Raw genomic sequence first — 26,395 nt, forward strand, 5'->3', positions numbered from 1 at the left:
TTCACACTGGGAGATTTTCTTCTAAAGTGCCTTTATGAGGACTTATAGTCAATGATTAAGAGTGAGAGTTCCAGAGTTCTGAAGCCCAGTGTTTTACATTAGGCAATTTTTACTTTATTTTTTTATGTTTTTGAAGTTTATGTATTTATTTTGAGAGAAACAGACAACACTGTCTATTCCTCAGTTTTCTTACCTGAAAATTAGTATAATAATATAACCTATCTTATAGAGGCCTTATAGGATTAAATAAGAGAGGATGTGTAAAGCTTCTAAAGAACATTGCCAGCCAGCCATTTTTATTTTAGACTTGAGTTTACACAAAATGGATCCTGCCTTTCATGGAAGATATTACAGTTCACCAAAGAGAGATTAAGCATGACAAATCAAAGCAAAATATCATATATAATAGGGAATTTGCTTAAGGAAATGAGGAAACTGTTGCAGTTTTTAATTTCCTGAGCTTTGTTGCAAAACACAATGGGTGAATTAAACAATGATCACTGAGTGGAGGAAGCCTAGACTTCCAAATCCAGGCTCTTGTATCAAATGATTTTATGGGGACTACTAAGTAAATAAGAGGTTTTATGCAGTTCTGTTTATCTGATGCCGAGATACCCATCTGCCACTCACCACCTTGCCTTTCCTAATCTTTGAAGCTGGACAGAAACATTTTCTGATAGTCGCGTGAAATTTTTCTATAAAAGACTCTTTCGATGCTTGGCCAGAGGGGAACCCTCATTCTACATAAGGATTTCGCACATTTTTCAGCCATGCCTGAGAAGAGAACATAAAATCCATCACTCAGGAACATCATTTGGATTTGTGACTCTCTCTGGAGGCCAGCGTGCTCATAAAACAATGAATGGATTAGATCCATTCAAACGTGGAGTTTTTCATTTATGACAGATGTAATATTGATAATATCCTTCATTTAATAAGTCATCCAAGTATAATTCAATGCAAGTTTCCAGTATAAATTACCAGCCATATTCATCTTGCTTGACTGTTTTATAACACCGAAGAGGAGCACACACAACCACATAAAAATTCCATGTTGAAATCTAGAAGGAAGGCTGCTTCTGCAGCAGGTCTGGCTACTCCCACTTTGAGAAGTGACACAGTTTGGTCTCTGCCAGTAAGTCAGCTCTTGCAAGCCTCGCTGCGTCTGGCTGTGAGTGATTTGCGGCCAGACAGGTAACAGTGGGGAAAGGAAGGAATTCCTTTAAAAAGCTTTATCAAGGCTGTCCGCTTTCCTTTATCACGACACAGCTCTTTCCCACTGGTTTCCCCTGTAATGGATTTCTGCCTGTTCTAAGTCACTGTGATTTAGAACACAGACAGCAATATATGTTCTTTTTAGAACATGTAGATGCCTGTGAACTAATGGCTGGTCTGAGAATCGTTGAGGGGACCAAATAGCAAAGGATCAAAGTCCGAATGAAATAGGTATGCTGATACAGTATCGAATGTAGAAATATAGATTATACGCGGTTAGGATTATATGAAGTAGAGACAGATGAAGACAAAAATCCACATGGAAACAGGATTAGACCTAGTGTTCTTACTTCCGTACCTCGAATTCTCTATTTAACCACCCCAAACTAGTTCTGCATTAATAGGGGACTATACCCTCTAAGATCACTACGTACAGTAATAGCCAAATCTATTTTTCACAATTTTAGCTTGATTTTTTTTTTTATTGCTTTTGACCAAAGTAATCAAATCCATCTTCTTTAACCTCTTCCTTGGTTTCTAAGGTATTACAGACTTTAAAACCTGCCATTTCTAAATCTTCTGTTTTCTGAGATTGCTTTTTCTGCCCTGTTATTAGCTCTTGTTTGCTGGTGAGGACTTTCTTGTGGATGTGGGTGTTTAAGACTGTGCCTTTATTCTGTACGCTTTTCTCATTTTATTATCACAACTTGAGAAGTGACTCATGTCTTTTTCAAAGCCACCACGTTACGTCTATATGAATAATTTAAGCATCTATATATACACCTATGCTTTGGGAGTATCTATCCCTTTCACCTTCTTCAGATCCTGTATGTAGGTAGTCACGGAGTCATGTTGGTTAACTTCAGGAAGGCAGAATAATGGGAGACATCACTATCAAGAATATGAGCCTGGAAAACAGCTGAGTCTTGGCGAAACTCCCAGCCCTGACCCTTAGTAGTTGGGGAACTTTAGGGAAAGCTGCTAAACCATCTTGTTAAACACCCCCAAGAAGTGTGGTGAGGATCGAATTTGATAATATCTATAAATCATTTATCACAGTACTTAGCCCATAATATGTGCTCTGTAACTAGTTCTACTGGAAAGTTTTCCCGAGTGATATGCTATATTCAGAAACTCAACATACTCCAAACGTGTGCATCTAAAAGAGAATTGGTGGTATTTCCCTTGAACTGGCATTCTCACTCCACTTCCTCGTTTTGGTCAGCGGTAGCATCTTTCTCCATTTCCTTAATTAAAGTCTCCATGCGTGTAACTTTTCCTTACTTTGTTTCTGTCTATGGAATGCTTTTAATAATCATCCTTGCTTTTTCAGGACCGCCTTCCTAACTCAAGCCTACTGTGACATCACCCTGCACTATTCCATTTTTCATTTTCCCCCAAGGTAAATTTCCAATCATCCAACTTTCAACTTTGACCTTGAACTTAATTATAGAGAGAATAGAAGTGTTTGATACAATGATCTCTACGTCTTTCCAACTCTGAAGTTTTATGGATTCTTAATTTAGTTTTATGATCCAATATAACTGTTTTTTTTTTTTTCAAAATTTTTAACGTCTACCTACCACCCACAGAAGAAACCTCACACTAATTTTCCAGCTTTAAAGATGTTTTCTGGGATGGCCCCATCTTACTGAGCAACTGCACCTTCCTTTAAGCCTCTGTCCTCTCTGTCATCCAGTCAGGCCACCATCTTCTATACATGTTCCCTTGCATTATTCACACACTTGTCTTCATTGTTAATTAATTCCTGTCTCTCCCTGCTGCTCATTCTTTAGGAACCAGATCAGGTAAAATATAAGTACGAATGATGTATGATAAATGAAAATGAGAAAATAAAATAACATTGGGTTGGGGCTTCACTAGTGGTCTCTCAGGTTTTCTTTCTCATGAACGCTCTTCTTATGAAGGGCATGACAACTGCTGGTAGCCCTATATCTGCATCCTTCCAACTATTAAACCCATGGAGAACCCTGACTGGCCCAGATTGGTTCAGTCCACTTGGAATGACAAGGCCTGGCCAGTGCGTTCCCCTGTCAGTGGTTGGCAGTGGGTTTTATGGCTCTAGACAAAGCACAAAGATTGTGTTACGAGAAGTGAGAAGGAAGATTGCACAAACCAAAACAAGATGTTCATGATACCCTATGGGCTCAATTCGCATACTACATCATTCCCAAATGTATACCTAAGCACATTCATTCATCCATTCAATGACCATAATATAGTTTGGTCTACCTGAGGCCAAATATCAAGCTATTAAGATTTCTGGCAGGCACATCCAGCTGTCTAGCAAATATCCATGTTCCCCTTCCATAACGGAGATTATTTGCTAAGAAGCCGTTGTGCAGCTGACTACATGAGATGAACTCTTCTAAATGGAATACGAGTGAAGGTACACCACTTCAAGCCGAACTGATAAAGAAACAAATGTGCCTTCTCTACTTTCACTTTTCTTTTCTCCATGGGAAAGAGAAGTGTGTTTGCTTAATCTGTAAGCAAAATACCATGAGACCTGGAGGGGATGGTGGTGTCAGAGTATGGAAAGATTCTTTGTCCTGAATCATGTGGAATGCTATATGCCAAACATTCTCACAGAATTGTTGTGCAAGGAAAAAAAAAAAATATATATATATATATACATTTGTATTATATTAAAACACTGACGTATGGAGATTTCTCTGTTGTAGCAGCTAGTGTTATCCTAATGAAACAGAAAACATCCAACTAACTGACATGACTCAGATAAAAAGAGAAAAGGCTGGTTGTATTAAATGGAGTACGGCAGTGACCCACTCCTTCAGCGCATAATAGAATTTTCTTGAGGGCAAGGACTTTTCCTGTCTTTTTGAGGGTTGTACCCCCAATGCTAGAGTAGTTCCTGGCACATAGTAAGTGCTTAATAAATGTTTTCTGATTAAAGAAGTATTGGTTTTCTATCGTTGCGTAACAAATTAGTACAAACTCGGTAGCTTAAGCAACACACACTTAGGAGCTCACAGTTTCCATGAGTCAGAAATCTGGGAATGGCCACTTTGGCTAGACTATCTGCTCACGATCTCACAGGGGCTTAAGTGAGGGCTTCCCTTGGCTGGAGTTTCATCTGAGGCCCAGTGTCCTCTTCACAAACTTATGTGGCCCTAGCCACAATTCGTTTTCTTGCAACAGTAAAACTCACGGTAGTTTGCTTGTTCGAGGTTGGTAGGAAAGAGAGTTTTTGACTTCTAAACCCTCTTTCAAAATCATCAATGGATTAGGTCAGGTCCACCCAATAAAATCTTTCTCTTTATTAATTTACAGCCAACTAATTGTAGGCCCTAATTACATCTGAAATGTCCATCCACGCTTGCTATAAAATGTAACCTAACCAGCGCCATGACTATCCCATTGCATTTTCCATATCCCGTTGGTCAGAAGCCAGTTCTAGGTCCTGCCCACACTTGCTATACTAGAGTGTTACTCATTTGATGTTATCATAGGATTCTATCGACCACAAAGGGCCAAAGATATTGAAAATATGTTTACACTTTAAAAGCCTGGTACATGACATTATTCGAAAATGGAGCTGGTGACTGCTTGGAAGTTTAGTATAACATATTTTCAGTGATTTTAAAGGTTTAGATTTAGGAAGTGCTATAAAGAAATTAGTAAACTTTAAGCAAGTGGTAAAATAAATATTAAACTGCCCTACATTTTTATGGATCTGGAGTAAGTATAACACAACATACACGCATATCCATATAGAAACTTGTTCACACACTTTAGGAAAATTATAAGATAGAATGTTCACTAAGTTATAATTAACAATCCATGGAAGAACATTAAATGCATATTACTAAGTGAAAGAAGCCAATATGAAAAGGCTGCATACTTGATTCTAACTCTATGACATTCTGGAAAAGGTAAAACTAAGGAGAGAGTAAACAGATCAGTGGTTGCCAAGGATTGTGAGGAGGAGAGAGATGACTAGGTAGAGGATTTTTAGGGCAGTGGGAAAACTGTACGATACTATTATGATGGATATATGTCATTATACATTTGTCCAATAGAATATTGGACATTATACATTGTCCATAGAATAGACAACAGCAAGCGTGAACCCTGATGTAAATCGTGGATTTGGGGTGATTATATTGTGTCAGTGGAGAGTCATCAGTTATAACAAATGTACCACTCTGCTGGGGGACTTGATAAAGGGGGAGATTATGCATGTGTGGAGGCAGTAGGTGTAGGAAAAATGTCTGTGCCTTCCTCTCAATTTTGCCATGAATCTAGAATTGTTCTAAAAAAATTGTCTTAAACAAGTTACTGGAACTTAATTTCTACCTTCTAGGGTAGAGGTGTTTTTTGTTTTTTGTTTTTCTCCTTATCCTCTTGTTATGATCCTTTTGTCTACTCTGAGCAGTTTTGTGGGATTTTTAAAGTTATTCAGACAGAAAATTACCTATATTTTCTTTTTGAGAAAATCCTGAAATCAGAAAAACCCATATGATGATACTTAAGACTGGGATAGCAAATGTTCTCTTTGATAATATGATTCTGACTTAGATTGGCTATTATTTTTTCTTCATGTGTTCTTAGGGGATGTATGTGTTTGTGAGTTTTCCTGTGCAAGCATTTACTCACAAAATGCTAGAAACAGAAACTAGAGCTTTATGGCTTAATCTCAACTTCCTTGACTCCATCGACATTTTTCAATTCTTAGCATTTCGCACTTTTGGAAATACACAGAGAATTCTTTGAATTGTGGAATTATCTTGAGGGAAGCCTGGAACACCAACACCTGTGGGTGGGGGATAGCGTTCTTCCCAAAGAGAATGCATGTTCCCCATGGATCAGGCTAAGGAGAGGTCAGTCAGGGCTGAAATTGAGGATTCCTGGGGGAGTCAGAGGGATGGAAAGGTCATATCTTTTCTCTCTGGCCTCATTGAGTTGGCATATAGACTACAGGAGAAGAGGTGTATTTAGAAAGTTCACCTTGCCTATCCACCAAGACTTAAGCAGGACTCTATGAAGTAGAAGAGGAGAAGTATGACAGGGATGTTGAGCTTTTACTGCAGTGAGGCAGGGTAAGATCTAAGGAGGAAAAATGGTGCCAAGAGACCCTTGACTATAGATTCTGAAAATAACTACAACCGATTCTAAGTCTTCTGTATTATAATTCCTTTCTCTGGTTGCTTCTAGGAATAGTCTTCTTAAGCATCATATAGTCCCGTTGTTCTTTAGGGACTTGAAGGTTGAGGTTGTCACTGTACTTGGGGTGAAGCTAAAGAAGAGGGAGAAACACCCTCACCCTGAAACACACATGAAGTGAAACTCAACTCAGAGCCAGGGAACAGGGTCCAGAGTTAAGATGTTGGTTTTTCCAAGTGACTGCTGAGTACCAGGAAAGATTTTGAGAACATATAACAACGGCTCTCAGCATTCCCAGAGGTACCTGGGAGTGGGAAATCTAATAAAAGCCTAGCATTCCTGAGTCAAACAGGATGAGTGCCTGTACCAAAATAAATCAGTAAAAAAAGGAAGTACTTTATTTTGAAGTCACAGTCTTCTGCAGCCTGGAGAATATGAGTTAAAACATTTTCAATTTTCCTTTTTCTCTTTTCAATTTTTCTTGTTCTTTATCCAGCTCCTGATAAAACAAATGTCTTCAATTTTCCACCTGTGGGTGGAAAAACTTATGGCTTTACATTTCAGGTAAAGTCCCTGATTACATTTGACAAAAAGGCTGTAGAACAAGAAGAGCAGTGATGTTAGAGCACTTAAAGAATGGTAAGAACTTAAAATTGAAAATACATTATTTTTATGAATTAATTTCTGAATCTAAGTTAATAGGTTACATATGCATTAATTTTATGTGTAAAATTAGCCAAGCTGTGTTTACAATATCACAACCTTAATAAAAAGATACAGTTTAAAAATTACTAGTATGGTGAGAGTATCAGAATATCTGCTAAAAAAATTACCATTTGGTAAAAAAAAAATTGTATGGGGACCTGGAAACATTCATAAACAAATGATATGTATTTAGGATTGTGTAAATCTCCATTTGGCTGAACGAACTTTTGAAAATATTTAGTACTTTGAAAGTCATGCCCCTTGCTCCTTCTCCCTAGAAGATTCTCTGATATCTCATGCCAGGGGTGGATATCATAATTTGTGATACCTAGAAAAAAATTTCAGAAGGAATCTAGAAAAATTGTCGTGCATTTAAGGGATGACAGTGAGATCAGCTGACACATTAGCTATAGAGGGGAGAAGAAAATTCCTGACTAGGATGTAATGAAGAGCATCTAGCTGGTCATGAAACTGTAGAGGGGATTATCTCATGAGGGAAGAGGAGGAGAACTCGATTTCTTTCTTCCAGCTTTCCAGATTCTATGGATCTGACAATGTCGTCGACCACTGCAGGTTGAATTACACTGGAGTCAGTTGGTTTAGTTTTTTAGGTGGTTGCCACCTTTGTTTGGCACTCTACGTCTTGTGCACTTTTTAAAAAACTTTTCACTGGCCAAATGCATTCTGCCCACACATCACTAACTTTCAAAAGAAAAGAAAAATTAAATTAATCATGCAGCTGCTTTATTCAAGTTGCCACTAAATATTCATAAGAGGGTGGGAACTTGAAGCACCCATATTTTTAGGGACACTGGTAAAGCTTGGTGCAGCTATGAAAAGTACATGACAAGGTGTGACAGCTCTATAGCCCTTTCTTCTTTGATGGTATGAATAACAACAAAGAAGTCAGTGATCTGGGCTGCTGCTATTTTATTTTATATTTTATTTTATTTTATATTTTATTTTATATTTTATTTTATTTTATTTTATTTTATATTTTATTTTATTTTATATTTTATTTTATTTTATTTTTTATTTTATATTTTATTTTATTTTATATTTTATTTTATATTTTATTTTATTTTATATTTTATTTTATTTTATATTTTATTTTATATTTTATTTTATTTTATATTTTATTTTATTTTATATTTTATTTTATTTTATATTTTATTTTATTTTATTTTATTTTTTTGGCTTTTTCTAGTTGACAAAGAATATGTCTATGTGTTATTTCATTTACTCTCACCACAGAGTGGTAAAATGGTTATTGGTAATTATACCTTACAGATGAGAGAATTAAGTTCAGGCAATGAAAGCAGCCGGGCCAAGCTGACATAACTAGGTAATGGTAAAACAGAACCGGTTAATAAGGAAGGAGGCTTGGATCCAAGGCTTCTGGCTCCAAGGTTTATTTCCCTTTTGTATCAGGTACTTGTTTTACCTCAGAACTTTTTTGGAAAATAAGTTTTACAGGTTACAGTGGAATGTTCTTACACCTCAGTGGAAACTGTCCGAATTGGAATTATCGTCAAATGCAAGGGGGGAAAAAACAACTATGGTGTAATTAGAATATGGCAGGACATAACTTATTACTGCTTAGTTTAATACTATTTTCTGTACCTTTAAGGAAAGGGAAAATGCTGAATGGTGGCCTTTTCTGATCAAAAAGTGGTTTGTCCCCTCCTCTGAATCAATTTACCATGCTTTCAGTATCACCACAGTTTTCAGCTGAGCTTTTATTTGTGCGGGTAGAAGCTTCTTGAGACAATCTCTGTGATCGATAATGCCTTTCCCCTTCCTCCTCAGCAGGCTGCCCCTAGACCTGACCTGTCTCCCTTAGCCAGGACTCCTCTGTAGGTTTTACAGAGCGGCAAAGGGCCTCCTGGCAGAGACAAAAGAAATATCCATGTTTTCCTCACTCTTAGCCTAAATTGGAGAGACTAGGATATAAACTTCCAGTTAATATGGCTGGTTCCATTAAAAAAAATAAGTTGAGCCAGTGATTTAGCACCAAGGGTATGAAAGAAATCATGTTGATTTCCCCTCACATGTCAGTTGACTGTTACGGTAAATATTTTGGCATCGTATAGACATTAGCATTGTCTACAAGATGCCAAATGGCTGTTGACAAAAGAAAAATGCAAATAAACTAGTTACATGATGTTTTGTAGCCACAACTTTAACTTTCCTGATGCTAGCTATTATGTATTTTTTTTCCCCGAAGCAGGAAAATTATATCATGCTTTATAATTTCTTTCTTATGGATATAAAATTAGGGGTGCTTTTTTCTTGACTTTTGAAGTCAGGATTATTAAGAGCCTATTTATTTGTTTAGGCAACTAATCTAAAACTAGGACTCCGTGTTCGAATCTTTGAGTTAAAATGACCAATTCTCTGTAAAATTACATTGTATTGGCCATAGTAAATTAAACGAAAATTATGAAGAAGGCAAGAGGTAAGATACACACATATATAAAATTTACGATCGCACAATGAATTAATAGCAAAATTTTGACTCCGACGATTTTCAACTATGAGTAAGGTAAGAAATGGATTTAAGTAACAAGAAAAGCAATATAATTAGATGTTTCTTTAGGAGTTATTAGAACATATAAATACAATCAAAGATGAACCAATGGGAAAATAGTACAGTTATTGGGGCTGGAAGGGACACTCTTTTCAGTTGAGGGGAAAATTTTATTAAACAATGTTGAAAAATACATGACAGAATATAAGTGCTAAACTGTACATTCCATAATTGCTTTAGGTGTTCCCAGGAATGAAAGATTGATGAAGGCTCTGTTAGAGGGGTGGTGTTCCAGCTGCGCCTTAAAGCAAAGGTCAAGTTTGAATTGATAGAGGTGAGAAAGGAAGACATTCCAGATGAGAACGGCATTGTAAGGGAATTCCTAAGGGTGAAAGGAAGCAAGGTGTGCATTTTCATTTTGTTTGTGAAAATATAGTACGAGCGTCTTAACCTAAAGAGCTGAGAGGCGGTTTTAGAAAATGTCTTGAATTTTCATCTCCTTTCTGATTTTGCTGACCTTGTCATTGTTGACTTGTTAAGAGCATTAGTGACAGTAATGATCATTAGACAATAACAGAAAAAATAATGATGATATCTCAGTAATCTCCTTGTCATATTATGTATCGAATCTGCACTTATATTCATCGGTGTCAATGTATATCAATAAACATCCATCCTTAAATGCGGTTCTCCAAACCCATTACTTACTAAATACTGGTTTGCATGTAATATGATGAAGAGAACATGGCTTTCTGGGATTCAGAAAAATGTCATTCAGCCAGATTTAGGGGCAAAGATCAGGAAAAGGGAGGGTCGGGAGCTGTCCGAAGTTATACTGTGAATACCAGGCTTTCTGTGCTAATGAATGTTGTGTGGGCACTTTTCCCTTGATTCCTTGAGACAAACCTTCCTCCCCGCCAAAACTAATGGGTATCTGATAACCCCTTTATATCTATGCTGGAAGTATAAGGTATGCCAAGTGATATTTTATATGTCGTTGGCTAACAGTATAGGCATTCTGAATTTACAGTACAAGTAAAAGAAAATGGAGAAGTAAGAATAACCAGACAGAGGGTAATTCATCAGGGGAATCCAGTGAGATCTGCTAGAAAATTCTTCCAGAAAAGGTGGGATAGGTGAGAAAATTTCTTGGTGGTTCACAAAGCAAACTTTGGTTTTCATAGTTACATACTGAACATCCATTATTATATTAGAAAACATATGGGTTCGTGTTTACACATAATTAGCCCAGCAAAACCACAATTTGATATGGGATTCCCAAACAAATAGCATCAGCATCACCTGGGAACTTGCAAGAAATGCAAATTATCAAGCCCCACCCCTAGACCTACTGAATCAGAGACCTCAGAGCGAGGCCCAGCAATCTGGTTCAACAAGCAAGCTCTTCAGGTGATTCCAGGGTGTACTGATGTGTGAGAACTACTGATTTGATGACTATAATTGCATAAGATAAGTCTAAGTGAAAAAATTACTTAAATTTAAACTTACTGAAGTTTAAAAACAGCGCTCTCCTGTGTAGGGATGTAAGAATACTTGTTTGGCAAGAATTTAGAGTGGACAACACATGGAAAAATGAAGAGGAAGGAAAGAAGGAAGGAGAGAATGAGATTTAATGTAAACTAGCATGTATCTAAAAGATCATTTGGAATGGGCGCTATCAAAAAGATTGGTGTCATATATTGGGACTATCTTGCCTAATGCTGAGTGTCTGAACCTCACTGCCACAAATAATCTGGTTAAAGATAGCAGGGCAGAAAGATTCCTGACTTCATGGCCCAAGCACAGAAGTACTTCCCAGATGGCCTAAATTAATGGATGTTTTGTTTATTAAAACACCAAATGTCTAAAAGCAAATTAGAGTCATTTGGGTCAGAAAACCCTGCCTTAGATTTCCATGTATTTGGCTGAAGTCCAGTCTGGATTATTCCTTGTGCCACTGTCTGTAATCAGGAAATTTGTGCAAATCTCAAATGATCATATTCTCCCTCACAGAAAATACAAAAGGTAATGATTTCAGCCCCCTGAATAAAACAAATGTGAAATTCTGTTTTTCCCCTAGACTTAAATTTAATAATAGCTGAATTATCGTTTTACCATGGAAGTGCATATTGGTAAACTTAATAAATTAAAATATTTAGCAGAGTAATTTCTGGACATAGAGCATATTTTCACTAAAGAAATCTATTTTATTTCTATAAAATGTCTATCAGGGCATTCGTGCATATGTAGGACATTATCAAACTCTTTAAATACCTGGATGGTATTCCAGAATGAAGAGGGATGAGTGGACTACGACAATATAGGTAGAGATCCGGGCCAAGAATTCTCCAAAATTGACTGAAGCCGATGTAGGGGAGGAAAAATACTTTTTCCTCTACCCTTCTGAGTTTGTAGCTGAGACTCCTGTAATAAAAGACAAGAGAAAAACATGCCGAAGTTTATTAACATGTATAATTCATATATATGTGGGAAATACCCAGAAAAAATGAGTCACTCAAGAGGTGGCTTTAGAATTAAGATGAAATGACATCTTAATAGGGAAGGGAATGTAGGGCTCTTAGGGGAGACTAAATGATTTGGGGAAACATGAATGGCTCCTAGAAGAATAGATAGTAGGTATGATAGTTTGTGATGAAGTTTGTCTGGGTGTGGTGTGGACTTCTAATCTCCTCTCCTGCGGTGAGTCGGTCCTCCCTGGTTGATGAAACTTTCAGGGAAGGGAATCTATGACAACTGAGTTCCTTTTGGGGGATCTGAGAGAAAGCCTCTCCTTGAATTTGCTGGTTTTCAAGTGTTTACAGCGTAAAATAATATATCCAGTGGTATATTTCAGAGTGCTATATATTTTATGCTACCCTTCACCAATTAATCAATATTTCAAAAAATCTCAAAGAACACTAAGTACACTAAATACACCTAGGCACATCATAGTCAAACCGCTGAAAAACAAAAGGAAAGAAAAAAACTGTGAAGCAGTCAGGAAAAAAAAAAAAAAAGAAGAAGAAAGAAACATATAGAGAACAAAGCTAATAATGACAGTAGGCTGCTTATTAGAAAGTAAATAAGCCAAAAGTCATGAACGTGACATCTGGACTGGTAAAGAAACAAAACTTGTCAACTGAGAATGTTGTACCTCACAGAAATCCCTTTAAAAAATAAAGGTAAAATAATTTTCCAGATTAAAAACCAAAACTGAAAAAATTTATCCTCACACCTGTACTAAAGACATGTTAAAATAAGTTTTATAGGCATAACGAATATGAGCCAGTTGGAAGTCTGTTTCTACACAAAAGAATGAATTATCCCCAGAAATGATAAAAATGTGAATAAACAGAGAAGACTTTTTTCACTTATTTTTTATCTTTTTCACATGTCATTGACATTCTATAAGAAAAGGAATAGCAAAAATATTATGGTTTTTATATCACATGTAAAAGAAATATATGACAAAAATAGTGCGAAGGGTGGCAGGGAGGAAAAGGAAGCATACTATTAGGAGGTTCTTCCAGTGTGCAGAAAGCGGTACACTATTATTTGAAGGAGAACTATGATAAGTTAAAGATGCATATTATGAAATGCAGACTGGGGTGCCTGGGTGGCTCAGTCCATTAAGTGTCTGACTCTTGATTTCATCTCAGGTCATAATCTCAGGGTTTGTGGGTTTGAGTCCCTCATCTGGCTCTGTGCTAACAGTACAGAGCCTGCGTGGGATTCTCTTTCTCTCCCTCTCTCTGTCCCTGTCCCTTCCTTGCTCTCTCGCTCTCAAAATAAATAAATAAACATTTCAAAATGTAAAAAATAAAATCATAATCGTACACCAACACAAATACATGAGAATAATTAAAATTTAAGACAAAAAAGAATAAGTATATCAAGGGTTGGAAAGGTTCTAGAGCGGCTGGAACTCCTAAACATTTCTGGTGAGAATGAAAAATGTCACAGCCCCTTTAGAAAACAGTTTCCTATGAAACACACACATAAAATCCAGCAGTTCCACTTTGAAATATAAATGTAAATGAATGCACACAAAGACCTGTAGAAAAATGTTCTTAACAGCTTTATTCATAATAGCCAAATGTTGAAAACGACTCAGATATCCAGCAACTGGTGAATGGTAAGCAAGTTATGGTATAACCTTACAATGGAATACCACTAGGAAATAAAAATAAATGTACGTACTTAAACATGAAACATCATGGGTAAAATAATAGCAATCATCATTTTAAGTGAAAGAAGCAAGTCACACAAGACTTCATACGGATTCCTTTTCTATGAAAAATTTTTAAAGGAAAAACTATAAGGATAGAAGACATGTGGATAAATGTCAAGGGCCAGGTATGGTGGGAGAGGGTAGATGGAAAAGCTGCATCAGAGAACACTCTGGCAAAAAGGAAATGCTCTGTATCTTGACCATGGTGTTGGGAACATGTCCACATAAAGTAGCCAATGCTCCCTGACTTGCACAAGAGTGACTTACATTTTAAGTAAATTATGCTTTATAAAAATTAGGATAATTCACATACAATTAATATTTCCAGTTCTCAGTAACTCAAATATCTGTTGATATTTGTTCCACATTCTGGAATGGCAAAAACTGGCTGAAGTTAAGTAGCAACTACCCTCATGGGGCAGTTCAAGGGCTCTCCAGTTTGCCCCAGTTCCCAGTAATTCCTAGTGTTCTCCCAAATTGAGAGCAAATGTCAGAGAATTATTTCTCTGAACCTGTGTATTTATCAAAAGTTGAAAAAAAATGAAAGGCTGAAATGGCTTTGTGTTTTTCTTTATGGAAATGAACTCTATTCATATGTGTTTAATCTCTACCCTGTTCCACTCACTCATTTACACTTTCTGTTTGGCCCTTATGGGAATTTGAATGTGCCAACCCTGCCACAAGTAAAATTATGGAGTAAAACATCTAGCTTGTTAATTATATTTTCTTTTTCTTTGAAAGATTCCATCAGAGCATCTTCAGGCATAGCTTAAGGTTGTACATTTCTGTCTTGCCAGAAGAAAAAGTTAATACTCAGGCTTGGGTTTGTCCTTACAGTATGTAAGCAATCATCCCCAAGTCAAACCAATTCACTGTGATTATTATCCATAGTAATTGTTAGTAGTGGGGCATTCTTCAATCTTTACGCCCTTTTCAGATATTCTGAGTCTCTCAAACTGCTCTTGCCCATTTCCATCTCAGCCCACAGGCAGAATAAATACCTCTTTGTTTATTGGACCCTATAGATTCTTTGTTACTGTGTATGCAATTGCCTCCATTCTATATGTTTTTGTAATCAGGGACCATTTGTCATTTGTCTCCGCAAGGTAGGACCAAGTCAAGTGACTGGCACACAGTAGTATTGAACAGAAACATCCTCAGTGGCTAAACATTCTTTCAGGGACCTTAGAGAGGCGATTCAAGTAGAAGCACCACCTTCAGCTCTGCTGGTCTGTGAACGTTCTTAATGTTCCAAGCAGGAGTCGGCTATTTGATTGTGGGCACTCGGGCTTTCCACGTTCATTTGAGAAATGGTGACACTCTCTAACGATGTACTATTCTATTTGAATGATATGTGTTTCTGTGTTTCCTTGAGCCCAAGACTTTCCAGGACTGTTTTCAAGTCCTCATTGACTCCATAACGGGAAGATGACATATCATATAGGTTATTTTATAGATGTGGATATGCGCTTGCGTAAGAGAGCCCCTGAGGATATGTCAGGCTTTCTGTAGGAATCCTGTGATTTACAGATCCTGTCCTTCCTCCTTTTACTCTTTTTTCCCTCATTTACTTTGCTTTTATCATTTCCTATTATAAGGATAAGAAGAAAGAAAAGGCATGAAATAGAAGAATATGAAAGAGAAGAGAGAATAATTAAATGCAAGAAAATAAAACATGTAGAGAGAGAGTTCTGGAAACAGAATGATACATCTTTCAAGGAAGAGTGAAATCCAAATAAAATTGTTAAAAGCTCCATCTGTGAGCACACAAGCTAGCCAGGGGGTGGGGGTGAAGACGGAAGTATTTGGGTTTTTAGAGTCTTAACTATCCATGCAATAATGTACAAGGAAAATTAAAATATTTTATTAGACAGACATTGTTAAATGTCATTCAAAGTCATTCACTATAAAAGTGGATTTTCCTCCAAACAACTTTTTACCAGTAATAAAATTTCAATCTAAACTCTAGAAAAACATTATAAGTTCTAAAGATTTTCATAGAACCTCAACCATCTTCAGTTCTATTAAGGATGTTGCACATTTTTGGAATTGATTCAGAGAACAGTTAAGCACCATCTGTGTGCCATTTACAGTAGAAAAAAGTATCTTTAAACTATTTATATTCTGAAATTTTTTTTTTATTCTTGTTGGACAAAGTGGAATCAGTTCTGGTTTTAGGAAACAACTTGGTCTTACTCAACTTATACTCAAAGAATGAATAACTGTGAGAATGGCATTGCTAAAGAAGATATTACACTAAACACAGGTGCTTTTCATAAGAAGTTAATGCATAAAATTGCAGGTAATCTGGTGAGAACCTGATCAATAAGCTGGAGAGATCATTAACCTACTGACAATCAACAGAAACTAATTCAGAGTTAGTCTATATGACATGAGTCTTTAATTGTTTTCAAATGATTATAATGATTCAAAAACACGACTGTTAAACAAGAATAACAGTCTATTCAACTGAAAGAAATTAAAGATAAAAACAGGGGTGCCTGGGTGGCTCAGTCGGTTAAGCTTTGGACTTCTGCTCAGGTCATGATCTCACAGTTTGTGGGTTTGAGCCCCACATCAGTCTCTGTGCTGACAGCTCAGAGCCTGGAGCCTGCTTCACATTCCGTGTCTCCCTCTCTCCCTGCCCCTGCCCAACTCGTGCTCTGTCTCTGTCTCTCAAAAAATAAAATGAAAACGTTAAAAAAGTAATTAAAAAAGAAAGCCCGATCCATTAAGCAAAATAGTTTGTTTGTAATGTAGTCTCAACTGTGAATTAGTGGTAATTTTTCTTCTATTTTTTTTTTAATCTTGTAAAATGACCTCTTCAGTGAAACACAGACCATGACAACTATCATGTAGATTGTTGACATCATCCCTTCAAACATATTTGCCATATCTTTCTTTGAACATTTATAGCATTTATTATAATTATTATTAAGTAACTATATTTCTTATATTCTTATTAATATTCATAACCTATGTTCTTCCTTTTGGTTTAGGAATCATGTCTTATTTATTTTGCCATTATCTTGCTCAGTGCTTAGCATTAGTAAGTGCTCAATAACTTTTGATGGTTTCAATGATGAATAAATGAGGAAATAAATGATTGCATGAACCTTAATACACACTTTGGTGTAAATGAGTTTTAGCTAAAATGTAGATGATGATATTTGATTACCTTGTGTTTCATTCTGGGGTTGTACTTTGGAGCAGCAGATTAAAACAAAGAAACCATTGAGTACGTGAAGGTCAAAGAGGATAACTCTAAGTGTAAAAACATTCCCAGGAAGGAAGCAAATATATAAGAGGCTGGTAAAGACAACATATGTCAGTCCTTGTTTTGGAACCAAGGACTGGGTCTTAATTAAGTTATTATTTCCAGTGCTTAATAGTGCCTTGCGTAATCGGTGACTATTAGTTAATCATAACGAACATGCATTGAGACTTTACTGTAAGTCCAAATCTGTGCCAAGTGCTTACACCGATACAATGAAGCTTTATTATCATCTTCATTTTATAGATGATAGATTATTGTCTTCATTTATATTGAAGCTTAAAGAGTTTTAGAAATAAGCTGAAGGCGCACCGTAAGTTGTGGGACAAAATTCAACTGCAGAGGTCTGTCTATCCTGAGAACCTCAACTCACGACTTTCAGGATTTTATACTAGAGTAGTCCTCCCTTATCCACAGGGGATACATTCCCAGACCCCCGCTGGATGCTTGAAATCGTAAATAGTACTGAATCCTGTACATACTTTGTTTTTGGCATACATGCATGCCTATGAAAAAGTTTAATTTACAAATTAGGCCCAGTAAGACGTTAACAACACTAATAATGAAATATAAAATTATTCAGATACACTGTAACAAAAATTACATCAACATGGTCTCTCAAATGTCTTATTGCACTGTATTCACCCTTATTCTTCTCGTGATATGAGATGACAAAATGCCTACGTGATGAGATGAAGTGAGGTGCATGATACAGGCACTGTGATGTAGCGTTAGGCTACTGATGACGTTCTGACAATTCATCAGAAGGAGGATCATCTGCTTTCAAAAGATTGTTGACTGCTGGTAACTAAAACTGTAGAAAGTGGAACCACAGATAAGCGGGGGGGGGGGGGGACTACGGTAAAGCTTTAAGTTTATCTTTTGTGGGTGAGTGAAACCCAAATTGTATGAAAGGATATTTGGGTCCTTTAAGGCCATATTCAGTCTTATCCTGCTTGAGATAGGCAATGGGTGATGAAGATGTGTTTAAATATTTTTTAAAAAACCAATGACCGTTCATTTGGCTAGCAAGCACATTTTGTTCAATTATATGTTATTAACTGTGCTACCCTACATAACCATTTTACTCAGGTGGAGAAGGGTTTAGGACACAGTGAAAGCTTACTTTTTAAAATGGCTTCTGGGAGAATTGTATATCAAATAAAAATATATGTGTCTATTCATTATAGCGGTTCTCAGTGTTTTCTGGAAAGTCACAGGTTATTGAGATAATTTGGGGGATCCAAAATAAAAAAATAACAATTTTTGGATACAAAGAAAACTCAATGGAGGAAAGAATCGTTTTCTTAACAAATGGTGATAAGGCAACTGGATATCCACATGCAAAAGAATGAAGTTGGGCCCCAGCTCATGCCTTATACAAAATCAATTCTCCTAAATGTAAGGGTTAAAACTGTAAAATTCATAGAGAAAAATACTGATGTAAATTTTCATGACCTGTGATGAGTTAATGAATGGTTTCTTAAATATGGCACTAAAACCACATACACAGTATGCAAATAGATATACTGGACATCATCAAAATTACAAACTTTTGTGCCTCAGAGGACCCCATGAAGAAAGTGAAAAGACAACTCACATCATGGGAGAAAACTTTTGCAAATCTTATATTTCATAAGGGATTGGTACATAGAATATACAAACAGCTATAAAAATTTAATAATAAAATGACAAACAACCCAATTAACAAATGAATAAGAGATCTGAATGGTTATTCAAAAAAGATACACAAGTGACCAGTAGGCACAAGAAAAGATGTTCAACATCATTAACCATAAGGGAGATGCAAATCAAAACCACGTGTGATTCCACTTTACACACAATAGCATAGCTATAATAAAAAAGAAAGATAATGACAGGGCTGTAAAAGATATAGAGAAGTTAAAACCCTCATACATTGCTAACAGAAATGTAGATTTGTGTGACCAGTATGAAAACAGTCTGGTAGTTCCTGAAATGGTTAAACATAACGTTACCATATAACCCAGCAATTCCACTCCTAGGTATATACCCAAGAGAAATGGAAGCATATGTATACAAAAAACTTATATAAAGGTGTTTATATCAACATTATTCATAATTGACAAGTAAAAATAGCCCAAATGTCCAGATTAATGAAAAAAATGAAATGTGGTCTAGCCATACAAATGTGGTATTTGGCGATAAAAAGGAATGAAATATTTATAAGTGTTACAACATGGATAAAAGTTAAAAACATCATGTGAAAGGAGCCAGTCACAAAGAACTCTCTCTCTCTCTGTGTATATATATATATATATATATATATATATATATGTGTGTGTATCATATATATATGTATATATATGATTACTTTTTGATGAAATGCCCCTAGTAGCCAAATCTATACAGGCAGGAAGTCGATTAGTGGCTGCTTAGGAATGCAGGGGATTGGAGCTTGGGGTGTGGTGGCTAAGGAGTGTGGAATTTCTTTTTAGAGTAATGAAAATAATGTAAGATTAATTGTGGTGATAGATATACTGTGTGATAGATACTCTGTGAATGTACTAAAAACCATTGTATTATATATTTTTAACATTTTTTTTTATTATTTATTTTTGGGACAGAGAGAGACAGAGCATGAACGGGGGAGGGGCAGAGAGAGAGGGAGACACAGAATCGGAAACAGGCTCCAGGCTCCGAGCCATCAGCCCAGAGCCTGACGCGGGGCTCGAACTCACGGACCGCGAGATCGTGACCTGGCTGAAGTCGGACGCTTAACCGACTGCGCCACCCAGGCGCCCCCATTGTATTATATATTTTAAATGAATAAACTGTATGGTACATGAATTAAATCTCAGTAAAATGAAAAAAAAATTAGTGCTCTATGTAGTTTTTTTTAAATATAAACTTTATTTGTTTTGAGAGACAGAGAAAGTGAGTAGGGGAGGGGCAGAGAGAGAGGGTGACAGAATCCCAGGCAGGCTTTGCACTGTCAATGTAGAGTCCAACCCAGGGCTGGAACGCATGAACTCCAAGATCATGACCTGAGTCAAAGTCAAAAGTCAGACACTTAACTGGCTGAGCCAACCAGGTGCCCCAGTACTCTATGTAACTTTTGACCTTCATTCTCTCAAAAATGTAGAGATTATAGTATATGTGGTTACATCTTTGTAATGATGGTTAATGGAATGTGTATTTGCATATTCTTGTGTTTTTCTAGAATTATCTAAGATAGTAGTTTAAGGTTATAAATATGAGTTTTTTTAAGAAATTTGTTTTGGACAATTCAGATATTTTCATAGAAATGCATTATTCATATTAACATGAGATGGGTTTATTGCAGACTCTGAGTTAAGAGAAAGCTATGTCAACAAAGAACCGCAGAAATCAATAAAGTCTCTTGACTTCAGCTAAATACTAAGTTGGTGTGCTTAAGTTAGTCAAAGTCTTTGACTAAAGATTATGTTGGTATTAATCAGACTGAGTAAAGAACACCATATAGAGAATAAGATATTAAAAAAAAACTTACTGGAGATCACAATGAGTTGGAAGACATTCAAAATTTGACTCTCCAGAATGGAGAGAACTTATTGACTAATTGGGGTATTCAAGAGAGACTTCAGAAGGCCATACCTTACGAGTAGAGCTAAACTACTTTTAAGATGAAAGTTACTCTAAACCTGCCCTAACAAGCTGTAAAATAATTCTCAAAATGATCAAATGGTTGGCCAATAAAAATACTACTTTTCAGAATAAAACTCAATATTCTTTTGAAAAGACTTCAAGAGTGCCTGGTTGGCTCAGTAGGTTAAGTGTCTGACTTCTGCTCAAGACAGGATCTCACAGTTCGTGAGTTCGAGCCCCACATCGGGCTCTGTGCTGACAGCTCAGAGCCTGGAGCCTGCTTCTGGACTCTGTGTCTCCTTCTCTTCTGCCTTTCCCCTGCTCACACTCTGTCTCTGTCTCTCTCAAAAATAAATTAAAATTAAAATTAAATTAAATTAAATTAAATTAAATTAAAGACTTCAAAATCCAGGCAACCAGCAAAGTAATGTAATACCCAGCATGCAATCAAAGATTACTATACATTGAAGAAGTAATGATGCCCATAGCCAGAAGATAAGTCAGTCAGCAGAAATGTACTCAGGGGCACCTGGGTGGCTCCATCGGTTAAGTGTCTGACTTCAGCTCAGGTCATGATCTCTCAGTTTGTGAGCCCGAGCCCTGTGTCGGGCTCTGTGCTATCAGCTTGGAGCCTGGAGCCCACTTCAGATTCTGTCTCTCTCTCTCTCTCTCTCTCTCTCTCTCTCCTCCTTCCCTGTTCATTCTCTGTCTCTCTGTCTCTCTCTCTCAAAACTAATTAAACCTTAAAAAAAATTAAAAAAAAAAAAAAGAAATGTATTCAGAAATGATGTAGGTTGAGACAACAATGTTTTCCTGTAAAGGACAAGAAAATAAACATTTTGGGCTTTGAAGTCTTCATATAGTTTCTGTAACATGTTTTTCTTTGTTATGTTGTATTGTGTATTTATGTGTGCATTTTTATAATTATTTATAAATATATAAACTATTCTTAGCTCATGGACCTTATAAAACAGTCCCATGGGCTAGAATATCTGAACCTTCATATAGAGTGATGGAATGAGAACAAAATTAAAATAGGCTTAATATGCTCAAAACTTTATAAGAAAATATAAACATAATTAGGAGAAAAAGTGAAGCCTATTGGCAAAATAAGCAAATGAAACTTCTTGGGATGAAAAATAGAGATCTGAGAAAAAAAGTCATTGGCTGATGTAACTACATGTTAGATACCACAAAAGAAAATGTTTCGTACAATGAATCAGTGCACGAGAACTTTTCAAAACTTAAGTACAGAGAGGAAAAATAATAAACAGAAAAAGTAAACAGAGACTCAGTGGCCTACTTAATAAGTTCTCTGGCACACATGTATTTGAAGTTTTTGATGGAGAAGAAGAAAAAGCATAAACTAATTTTGAATGAATCTGCTGAAAATTTCCTAAATTTGATATAAAACAAATTTACAAATTCAAGAAGCTCAATGAAACCAAGACTGGATGCATATGAATAAAACCACGCATAGACATATCATAATCTAACTATTAAAAACCAATAATGACAAGAAAGCTTTTAGAGGAAAATGATACATTACATATAAGGGAGCAAAGATAAGGAATTGAACTGACTTCTCATTACTCATAATGCATGCCAGAAAGAAAATGGGATGATATTTTTAATGAGTTGAAAGATTAAAAAAAATTGACCTAGAATTCTATATCCAGCAAAAATAACCTCCAAGAATGAAAGTAAAATAGGACCTTTTTAGAATAACAAAGTCTGAGAGAATCTGTTACAAGGAGGCCTTCATTAAAAGAACTTAAAAACATTCTTCAGCCTAAAGGAAAAAGATTTCAGATAGAAACTCATATCTGCCCAAAGAAAGGAATAGCCTGGAATAGTAAAATTGTGGGTAAACACAAAAGATTACTTCTTGTCTCAAAACGTCGTTGTGATATATTTGACTGAGGAAAGCAAAAAGAGTAACAACGTATAGTGGGAATACATAATACATATAGAAGTAAAATTATTGACCAAAATGGGCAAAGATCAGGAAGGCAGAAAAACATATTGCTGTGTACTGCTGCCATATATTACACATGAATTCATAGCATGTCAAAGAAACTATGCCAGAAAAGCATGTCCCTACATGGGCATATCGGAAAAGGTATTATTATTGGGAAACATTCAATAAGAAGGATTTTTTAGTTCCTCCACCACCAGAAGAACGCACTCTAAAAAATCTGGACCACATACCACTCACCATCTGCCAAATCCAAATTATGTTTGATTCCGAAATGTATATATGGGAAAAAACCCAAGTATATTGTTGTTGTGATGGATAACAGTAAGCAGATATATTAGGTTTGACTGAAACATACCTGGGGGAAAATGTGTGCTGAAGCCGGCTATTTGATAAACAGTACATAATATTTGAACCCTGGAAAGGAAGTCAAAGTTTGCTTTTTCCCACACTTAACAAAAGTGGGGAGAATAGAGTTCTAACAGTGTGATGAATGCCAGGGAGGTGCCATCAACAAGTAAGAGTATCTGTAACTAAGAATATCCAAGGGACAGAGAATTCTAGGAGCGTTGCCTTCAACTTCCTTATGAGAAAATCCCAAATGCTTTACAGAATCTTTTTTGTGTGTGTGATAATGTAAAACTCTTGCACATATTTTTATCCCTTTTACCTTCTGGATGGATTTGGGAAATTCTTTCAAGTCGAATTCTTGTAGAATGTGTATCTCACAAGGAGATGTCTATGTATTTGCCTTGTTTGGTTGCAATAAGTAATAAAATTGACCTTAAGTGAAATTCATAATGTGTTGAAACCTTTAATCCAAGGACCATACGCTGGATGAGAACTCGTCTCTGCTCAGTCTTAGTGCCCACATAAATAAGATATTTCCCCCAAATCATAGAAGCTTTCTTTTATTCTATTTTTTAATTTTTGTTTTAAATAGCTTTCAAGAGCAAATGCTAAGATGTACACATGGCCGCAGTCACAGACCAGAACACTGAACAAATGTTTGAAGACTGAGAGGGATTCTATCAGAATATTTTTACCAGCAAAGTGAGTTAATAGTTTGAAGAAGAGAAATTCAGCACTAGCAAATAAATGGCAAGAGATTCCATGGCTGTTTCTTTGCCAAAGTAGCAGGCTTGTTTTTAAAGCTTATGTAATCATTTATATTTTAAGCAGGTTTTTGAGAAATTGAAAGACAGCTTGGGAAGCTGACACTTCTTTCTCCAAAACAGGGAAAACTTTTAAAATTACTTTTAACATGAAGTCAGGAAAACATGTTCCCTAGTAGAAGGCATAACAAATTCGTTGACTCTCAGATATTGTCGAAGGACTTACTACATACTGCCCAAGTCGATGAAGATTCTTTAGAGAATAAAACTATCTCTGCCTTCAAGAAATGTACTTCCAGGTAAGGGGCAGTAGACAATAAATAAACGAACCCATATAATGTCAGTGCTCTGAAGTACTGTTAGGTAGAATAAACAAGTTAAACAAATATGGACAGAGAATGGATGAGGGTGCCCCTCCACTCAGAGTGGTCAGGGAGGGTCTCTCCTTTTGAGGTAACATTTGAATAAAAACTTGTATGAAGTGATGCAGTGATATTTATTAATCCATGAATACATAGATACAGGTAATTCTCCAGACAGAAACAACAGCCACGGCAAAGGCCATGAGGTGAGAATGGGCTTGGAACATTCCAGGAGCAGCCGGAAAGACAACATAGTGAAGTAGCAGGGCAGAGAGAGCAATCAGTTAGTAGGAATGAGGCCAGAGAAATGAACAGGGCCGGATCATGTAGGCACTTGTAAGTGACAATCAAACTTGGGGATTTATTCTGAATAAGATGAAATGACACAGGAAAATTTGAGCTGAAGAATAAGAATCTGAGCTTGTTGGTAAAGAGATCAATTCTGGTTGCTTTGTAAGAAATAAACAATAGCAGAGTAAGCAGTAATGATAATTGCAGGCGACTGTGATATCCAGGCAAAAAAAAAATAATGGTGGCTTGGACTAGGGGCTAAGAATGGTATTGGTGAGGAAAGGTTGGATTCTGGAAATATTTTGAAGTAAAACCGATTGTATTAACGGCTCAGATCTGGGCTGTGAAAGGAGAGGGAATAAGGAGGACAAAAACACTTTTGGTTTGAACAGTTGCAAGAATGGGATTGCTATTTATTGATACAGGGCAAATGAAGGTAAAGTAAGTTTACAGGGAGAAAGTTTTAGAAGAGTTGATTTTGAGATGCCTTTCATACACTTAAGAATTTGTGTCAAGAAGAGAATTAGATATGAACAAATGGATACATTTCAAGGAGAGATCAGAGTGGGTTTGTGAACCTGAGGGTTTTTAGCATAAAGGTGGTATTTAAAACCATGGGACAAGACGAGGCCGCCAAGAGTTTCTCGGTATGTAGATTTAAAAAGTGATACCAAGATTGAGTCCTAAGACATTCCATTGTTCACAGTTTGGAAAGCTAAGTTGGAGACGAGAGAGAAAGAGGAGAGTAAGTGAGCAATCAGGTAGGAAGAGAACCTAAAGAGTCAAGAGAAGGATGTAGTTCCAGAAGAATGGAGTGATGCGCTATGACAAACGCTTCTGATATTAACTATTCATTGGCTGAATACATGATAATATGTAAATTCTCTAGAATTTTCCTTTCCATTGTTGGTTTTACAATCATAGTCTATTTACTATAAAATCAGTACCTGCATCCTGAATAACAAGACCATATTGCTCAAAAGGAGAAGCTATGCAAGGTTCAATGGTCATGGGAGACGCAATCTTATATAGGTGGTAATACTCCCACAGCTAAAGCAATGTGTCTGGTGACATTTCCTCCTATCCCCGCCCCCACTATGTAAAAATCATTATAGGTGAAAAGAGCAACATTGTATAATATTAAAGTATCTAAAACTTCCCTCTGGGGAAGACATTGCTGCTTTATCATTAGTCCAAGTTCTTAGAAGAACTAACCTAGAGAAGATGCAAATAATTCTACTCAGATTTGGGGGGAGGTTTTTATAAAATTACTGAATTAAAATTATGCCTTTTAATATAGAGACTGTCCTTATCTAAGCTTTATGTCTATTTTTTCTCCATTAACCTGAACAATTAAGAAATTATTGTATCTTTGAGTAAACATAATCCATGTTTGACCTACTCTCACAATTATTTTAACTTTTTGTGTCCATAACGAGATAAATGCCATCTGTTAAAGTAACGTCAGGCTGAGATACTTTGGTATAATATATTTCAGCATTACACTATGCTCATAAAAATACGGCCTTCCATAATGACCAAGAATCTGTTTTAGCACAGTGTAGATTTTCGTATCAGTATAAAGCTTACAAAATCAAACGCAAACTTTTTTTTTTTTTTTTAATTTTTTTTTTTTTTTCAACATTTTTTATTTATTTTTGGGACAGAGAGAGACAGAGCATGAACGGGGGAGGGGCAGAGAGAGAGGGAGACACAGAATCGGAAACAGGCTCCAGGCTCCGAGCCATCAGCCCAGAGCCTGACGCGGGGCTCGAACTCACAGACCGCGAGATCGTGACCTGGCTGAAGTCGGACGCTTAACCGACTGCGCCACCCAGGCGCCCCATCAAACGCAAACTTTTGATGACAGACTTGATCTAATATTAAACTAAAACCAAATATTTGCGAACTTTATTTTATAAAATCAAAATCAAATTTGC

At 36.4% G+C, this 26,395-nt stretch overlaps 1 long non-coding RNA gene across 1 annotated transcript in view; it reads left to right on the forward strand.

Annotated features, from left to right (window-relative positions):
• The first annotated feature begins 1,374 nt into the window (after window positions 1-1,374).
• Window positions 1,375-26,395, forward strand: part of LOC109269540 (uncharacterized) — a 44,500-nt gene continuing 19,479 nt past the window's right edge. The window contains exons 1-2 of the long non-coding RNA XR_008419915.1: window positions 1,375-1,446; window positions 2,549-2,617. This is a non-coding gene — a long non-coding RNA (uncharacterized LOC109269540). The remainder of the gene's footprint in view (window positions 1,447-2,548; window positions 2,618-26,395) is intronic.

Source organism: Panthera pardus, unplaced genomic scaffold (assembly GCF_024362965.1).
Source record: "Panthera pardus isolate Hobbes unplaced genomic scaffold, ASM2436296v1 HiC_scaffold_7, whole genome shotgun sequence".
NCBI classification, from domain to species: Eukaryota; Metazoa; Chordata; class Mammalia; order Carnivora; family Felidae; genus Panthera; species Panthera pardus.